Source organism: Saccoglossus kowalevskii, chromosome 1 (assembly GCF_978046115.1).
Source record: "Saccoglossus kowalevskii chromosome 1, keSacKowa6.1, whole genome shotgun sequence".
Classification (NCBI taxonomy): domain Eukaryota; kingdom Metazoa; phylum Hemichordata; class Enteropneusta; family Harrimaniidae; genus Saccoglossus; species Saccoglossus kowalevskii.
The window spans coordinates 21,414,758-21,421,698 of record NC_140641.1 but is presented as its reverse complement, the minus strand read 5'-3'; the positions used below and the strand labels follow the sequence as shown (position 1 = coordinate 21,421,698).

General features: G+C 39.0%; 1 long non-coding RNA gene across 2 annotated transcripts; it reads left to right on the top strand.

The window, feature by feature from the left end:
- The first annotated feature begins 3,650 nt into the window (after window positions 1-3,650).
- Window positions 3,651-6,697, top strand: LOC144350622 (uncharacterized). 2 transcript variants are annotated; one of them, XR_014929624.1, is made up of 3 exons: window positions 3,651-3,836; window positions 4,275-4,354; window positions 4,570-6,697. It is a non-coding gene; the product is annotated as an uncharacterized LOC144350622 (long non-coding RNA). The 2 variants fall into 2 exon arrangements; XR_014929623.1 differs by lacking the exon at window positions 3,651-3,836 and having other exon boundaries at window positions 4,133-4,354.
- The last annotated feature ends 244 nt before the right edge of the window (window positions 6,698-6,941 follow it).

Here is a 6,941-nt window from a genome sequence, read left to right as displayed (position 1 = left end):
ATCATAGCAAACATGTGATGAGGTGTTTATGCTGAAGTTAGCCAAAACACCACCGAAATAGACAAAGTCAAATAGAAGGCAGACAATTGTGAACAGATAGCTTGGGGCAGCCATATCATTAACTAGGAATCGACGTAATTACACTATTAACGATATCATAATTAGTATCTGTTGCATCACATGTTCATTACCTGACGTTCTGTTATAGGAGCAATTTCACTTGATGCACGAGAAGAAAAAAAAAACGTTCTATTTTTCGTTGATATTCATAAAATTTGGAATTTTAAGATTCATTAGAGGTATATCAGTCCAATAACATTATATCGTTTGGTTTTAAATTGCCGCGTCATATACTGTACTTTCTGTGTCGTGGATTTGTTTTAATGTAGTCTACGAATCCGAGCCCGAAAGACGAGTATTCAAATAACCATCCGTCTCATTCATAAGTCCAGTAAATACGATCATAAATCCTGGGAGAATAACATGCGTTTACACTATGGTGTATTTTTTGTTTGTTTCGTTTTGTTTTGTTGACATAGTCTCATTAATTTTATTTCTATTCATCGACCCATTCGCCTTCGCCGTTCAAAATCATGGACTTTTGACTGTATTCCTACACGTTAATTTAAGCATCGGACTTCCGCCATATAAGTAAACTATTCAAAATTTATGTTTTTCTTTATAACTAGTATACCGCTGATTTTTTTTAAAAAATATTACTGAAAGCAATATATTACCAAGACGAGGTTGACCGAAAATGTAAAGGAAGTTCATACACGATTTCATGCTGAGGTAACCCCCCCCCCCATCTTCTTAGAGATTACAACAGACGAATAGTTGAAGACCAAGAATCTGTCGCCATTAAAGCGTCCTTACATAGGAGATCATTAGTCAATTCTAACACCTTCACCTCCTGAGACCTCATTGATACCCACATCTCCATTCAAGACACTTTATCTTTTCTTGTTCTAAATCCAGTATCCGTCTCTTGTACCATTAATGTTGCGCCTTATCGAAATAGGTCCGAAAATAAATTTTAATTTCTCATTATTTGTTATTATCAGCCTAGTAATTCTTGAGCTAGGGGTCTCAAACGATAGTGGTATTGAGACTATCCTCTAGGGACCAATACGTACAATTTAATTTCTGTATTAGATGGATTTTAACTGACTTGGAAGAAAATGTTCGGAGTAGTAAAATATTTCATTATATATATATAGTATATATATAGATCCGTCGAGTACGTTATCTGCTTATTCGTGGCCAACGCTTGCGTGCAAGTTTAATTGGCGCTGATCCGACAACACATATATGGACGCCAGGTCAATTCTGTCTAATTGAAGCAAACATAACAACGCAACCAACTTTAGTTACCAATTTGAAGTGTGGATAATTTCATTACATCCTTTGTTCCAAAACTAAGTTCACAAAATAACAACACTTTTTCTTAATTGCAATTATCACAAATAGACTGGAGCCCTGGCAAACTTTAAATTTATGTAAACTTTACAAAAAAGGCTAGTTTCAAATCAGACCTTGCTTCACCGTGTTAATATCGCATGTGCGATCGTGCGTTGAAAATTCAAATTAATTGTGGCATATACAACCCACTTGGATCATGACAGCCACGAAGAATATTTTGACCACATCAGTAGTAGTTACAATATTGGATATATATATATATATTTATATTATGTGTGTTTTTTAATTGTATAGTCTCGAATATATTTGAATGCTTAATGTATACACGGCGCGAGTCAAGTGACTGCTTTAAATAAAATTGCCTGCGTGAGAATTCTTCTATCATTGAAAATTAAGATTGAGGAGAAAGTAATCGAAGTTAACACTCTATGACTTGCTGGCTGTGAAACGGTCTCGTTACATAACACACTTGCCAATAACTCCGGTGTCAAAACACCATCTTTTCCAACCCGTCTACACGAAATACACAGATATTTATATATACATTGGCACACAGTAGCCACGGAAACAAAGCGCGTCTCTTAGAGTGTTTCTCTGTGAAAGACCGCGACATGTCTTGAATAAACGAACAAATTGTAAAAAATCATTCAAAATAAATTTTGGCATTGAAAGCTTTGTCACAGTTCAATTCTAATCGGAATAGAGCGATACTTATACGGTAACGTAAAACGACCGCACCAAACTACACACCGTATATATTGCGCACCATAATTTTCAGGAAGGTTACTTGCGCGTCGCTCGTCGAACGGTAATGAGGTTATGCACCAATTTTTTTTTTTTATTTTCAGCGGACTCATCAAAACGGGGGTAGAGATGCACGTCGATTTTCTGGTTCGGTGGGCAACGATCAAACGTTTTCTTTACAATATATTGGGAAAATACACATACGATTATTTTTTTGTTAAAAGCGGACCACAACTAAACCACTGCATGGCAATATTTTATTGAGTGTTTTTTTTTTTCGTCGCCTATTTACTACTTGAATATTCGTCTCTATGTTTTTAAAATATATATATATATAGTCGGGTCCCTTGCGGCGGTAGAAGAAAGACGTAACGATCAACATTGACATAATATTGAAGCTTGTATTCTCGGCAAAACGGAGTTTCACATTTCGGTTACCCCGGCCAGATAGCTAATGAAGTGTAAATAGTCGCTCTCATACCGAGATAGTACTAATGCGGCCAATCTTTCGACAAAGGTAGGTAGGGGGTCGACAAGAGATATTCACACGCTGCCATCGCCCTTTACCAATTATAATACCAGCAACTAAGGCAAAACGAATATACCCAGCATATCTGATTGAAGCAAAAATATTATCGCGAAAGAGAAAAAAAAAGGAATTGAATCTCCTAGTGGAATTAAAATTAAATACATGTTTTTACTTGATTAATTTCGACTGTATTCTAAACGCGGGTTTGTATAGGGTAGTCCAATTTGTTGTTTCCGAACATAATATTTGGTCAATATTTGAATATTATATCCTGAAGACATCTGATTTTTTGTTAAAGTGTCGCCTTAACCACTAATAACGAGAATACCATTTGACTAAATAAAAATAATATCTATCTATTTCAGTACATGTATCACAAATACATGGTGTACATATTCAAAAAAAGGGAGTAATATAAGGTTTATGTTTTATCATGGACTCGAATGGGAATGTATATTCCGGGCAGGATGCCATCTACTCGACGTTGCCTATAGAACGGCACCAACCCGGTAAAACATTAGAATGTTCAATTCATACTGGCGGTCGGGACGGTCTTTGATATCTCGACAGACCATATGTTGAAAACTGCACGAAGTACTGTTTTACATTGAGAAGAACGCAACGCGACACACACACACACACACACACACACACAGTTGAGACCGGTTTCGCATACAGCTGCTAAGAGCAGCCAGAGTTTGGGCCGTATTGTAATTGATCGCTTCCCGGTCTATAACGTGATACTTCGTTTTCTAGGCACTTCCGATTTTGGTACGGAGAGTCGAGTATCCAGGTGTTTTCTGATTTGTCACCGACCAAATCAGATGCCATGAACAGGCCCTTTCCCATTTCGTTTTGGAACACTCCCAACTCGGCATGTGAAGCGTGACTCAAATTATAGCTTTGGAAACGATGGAAAACTTTTTAGTTTAAGGGTATAAAGTATATCGACCACGAATACCACCCACCCAACACACACAGATACGTATACACTAAAATATCTTGGCCCGGATAAAGACATGCGTGGCCAGCTAACTGGTCTGATATCGACCGGTACATCCTATACCTCTGCCTTTGCGACTCCACTTACAACTTGAAGGGTGCGTGTAAGAAGACTATTGCTACTACTTGCATAACACAGGTAAGACTAAACGGGGGGGGGGGGGACATATCCGCATTTTTTATTGGTCACACACATTGACCCATAAACTCCAACTTTGTTTTGTTCTAAACAAATAACCTAATAATCAGAGGTATAATATTTCTTCAAAGTCACGTGATCGAATTGTATATAGATACTGGTTGTTGTTGTTGTTGTTGTCGCCCTTTCTCTGGCGACTCTTTCCATATCCACGATGGTCGCTACTTATTCCAATAAATGTCTAGAAATAAAGTTTTAAAATTGAGTTTCAAACTTCTTAGCCGAGGCGATAACACAATTAGGACACTTTGCATTTAGCGTCCATTTCTGTGTACACATGAACTATCGATTCAGTAGGCATCAGGTGACGGGAAGTATACAAGAACAAGCACGCAGGTTTTGAGAAGTTATTATAGTTTCATCATGGTTCCACCAAAGTGTGGATTTGTCTCTTCCAGACCGTGGTTCTGCAGTGGAACTGTGTGAAAGAAATAAGAGAAAGTCTCGGGGGACCTAAGGTGTGTTGTGATCTCTTATTATCGCTCCTACTAAGGTATATTACAGAGGAAGTTGGCATTGCTCGAATTCGTATTGAGACGATCGGAACCATGGGGAATTAGCAAGAACAAAATGGGACCAGTGTAGACATGTAGGCCTAACTTTTCAAGGATGTAAATTTATTATAATTTCTATTTTTTCTTCTTCTTCTTTTCGATTTGGTTTTCATCTTTAGGGAAGAGAAATTGAGTTGACAGACATTGATTGGTTTGGAAGTGGTGCGGTTATCCCTGTATTACAGTAGAGGACCAACAAAGCCTTCTTAAAGACGCTTTAGAAGGCACGGTTGAGTTGCGAAGCACAACTACGCTGGGCGTAAGCGGATCAGGGCGACAGCGCCTTGAGAAAAGACAGACATGACAAACTAACGACAAGGGATGGATTGTGCACAAAGAACTCCACAGAATACAACTCAGAATGATCGACAGGAGACGAGAACACAACAACAATACAATCTTCGTTCCCCAATTAGGCACGCGGCTAATTTTTATCGTTTGGTCAAACTCCGGAAAAAAAGAGCACTCCCAATTCTATGACTCGGGGTCAATATTACATTGGTCGCATACTGCCGTAAACAACTTTTGAAGAACTTCGCTGCGTCCACAAAATGTCCCGTCCCATTTCTCATATTATGCGGCGAACTAGTCTAGGTATTACTTCAAGAATGCGGGTCATCAACGAAACGTCAGACTTTCAAGTTCCAGTTGTCCGCTCTTATCCCACAGACGCAAAATCTGGTGTCAGCAATCCCCCTCCTTCCCCTGAGGGAAATAAAAATGTTGTGTAAATGAGTTCGTCGTTGTTATACGATAAAAAAAACTTATTGGTTGTTGGTCCTTCTTTTGTTCTGGAAATCGCATAAGACGGGAATGAGAAAACATGAATAGTATCACCTTATAAGGTCAGAATCGGAAAGAACACTTAATATTGTCAAGCGAGGTTCGAGGAGTGAGAGAGTGAACGTGAATCTGATTAAATTACTACCAGGGCTCTCTTCTTGTAGACTTTTCATTTGACGCTGCGTCATCATACTCTGATCAAGTACAGCTTGTGTGAAGGGTTGGTACTATACGATGGTGCAAGACATAGGTTGCTGTACAGGTTTTGCCCACATTCACGTGTTGTTTTGAAGACGGTTGAGTATTATCATTATCTTTATTATTGTAATTATTGCCTCTCGTGGATTTAGTTGGAATCCATTTCAATATTAGTGTCGGAAACGTATACAAATTATTGTGTGTGTTTTATTTATTTTATTTTTTTTTCACAAAAAAATCATTACATCAATGTAGGCCGCCTAAATCGATTGGTAAACAATGCAAATATCTCGTGTGTTATTGTTTCGCAACCAAATGAGACTGGCAGTGGTATGGTGGTGCTGATGATGATAATGATGATGATGATGATGACAAGAGTGGAGAGAAAGAGAGAGAAGTAAAATGGGATGAACGCAAATTAAGGCGATGACAACGGTGTGAAAGTTCGCCGTGGGGAAAATAGAAAACTGGAGCTGAGAAACGAAACAACAGATCAACAGCGGTGATGGCGACGGGAGACATTGTATGTGTCGTCTTCTGTGTAAAAGTATACCGCCCGAGGTTCGAACCCCAGATGCGCTGCTGACTTCCAGTGGAGAAACGTTTCACTCTTGTTCTCCACTTTTGCCTTAAGGCGAAATATCCACCTAAGAATTCACAGCAAAAAACGTGTTGAATTGCTCTTAAAGACAACCCGGCAAAGGCCGACGAATGTAAGTGACGGGAGATAGTTTTTTTCTCTCTCTATACGGGAAACTCGGAGGACACATAATGAACTATTCTTACGGTGTAATCTTGCAATATGAAATGTATCTGGCGCGATTGCACCGCCGATAAGAACTGTATGATAAAATGTCTCGAGTAATAGAACATCTCATGAGATTTTTCTTTACCTCAGTCTCAGTCTCACTCTCGCTCTCGCTCTCACTCTCTCTCTCTCTCTCCCTGCCAGTGTCTCCAGAGACCTATCTCGGCATATCAACTCCATACTAGGGGAAAAAAGCAGTATTATACACTCGTGAGGCCACCGGGGAATAGGGAATCACACGAATTAACCCTCAACGCATTCAATTACTTGCATCCTACGAATCTATTTTTTTGCGAAAGCAGAGGACGGAATCTTGTGATGCAGGAAAGCCAGTTGTAATTTTCATCGCACGAATATTCGTTTCATGATGTTAGCTTGGCAAGCGAGCTAGTTGTAACAGAGTACGTGTATAATGTACATTCATTGACAAGTTTCGTTAATAAATGGACGTCGCCTTGCTCGGTCTTTCGTCTATTTTTTTTATTTTATATAAAAAAAATAAGAGCGACGATTCCCGGGATTCCCAACAGTCTTGTGTGTATACGTGTTATATGCGGTTTAATTATTATACGAGGTTAGTGCAATGATAGACCATTGGCAGAGATGTCCTGTGACGTGCTTTAGTGTGGCGTGCTTGGATCTAAGGCTTGCAAAAAACAGGGTAGTGCCAATCTATCCGTGCATATTGCGTTTTAATCATTT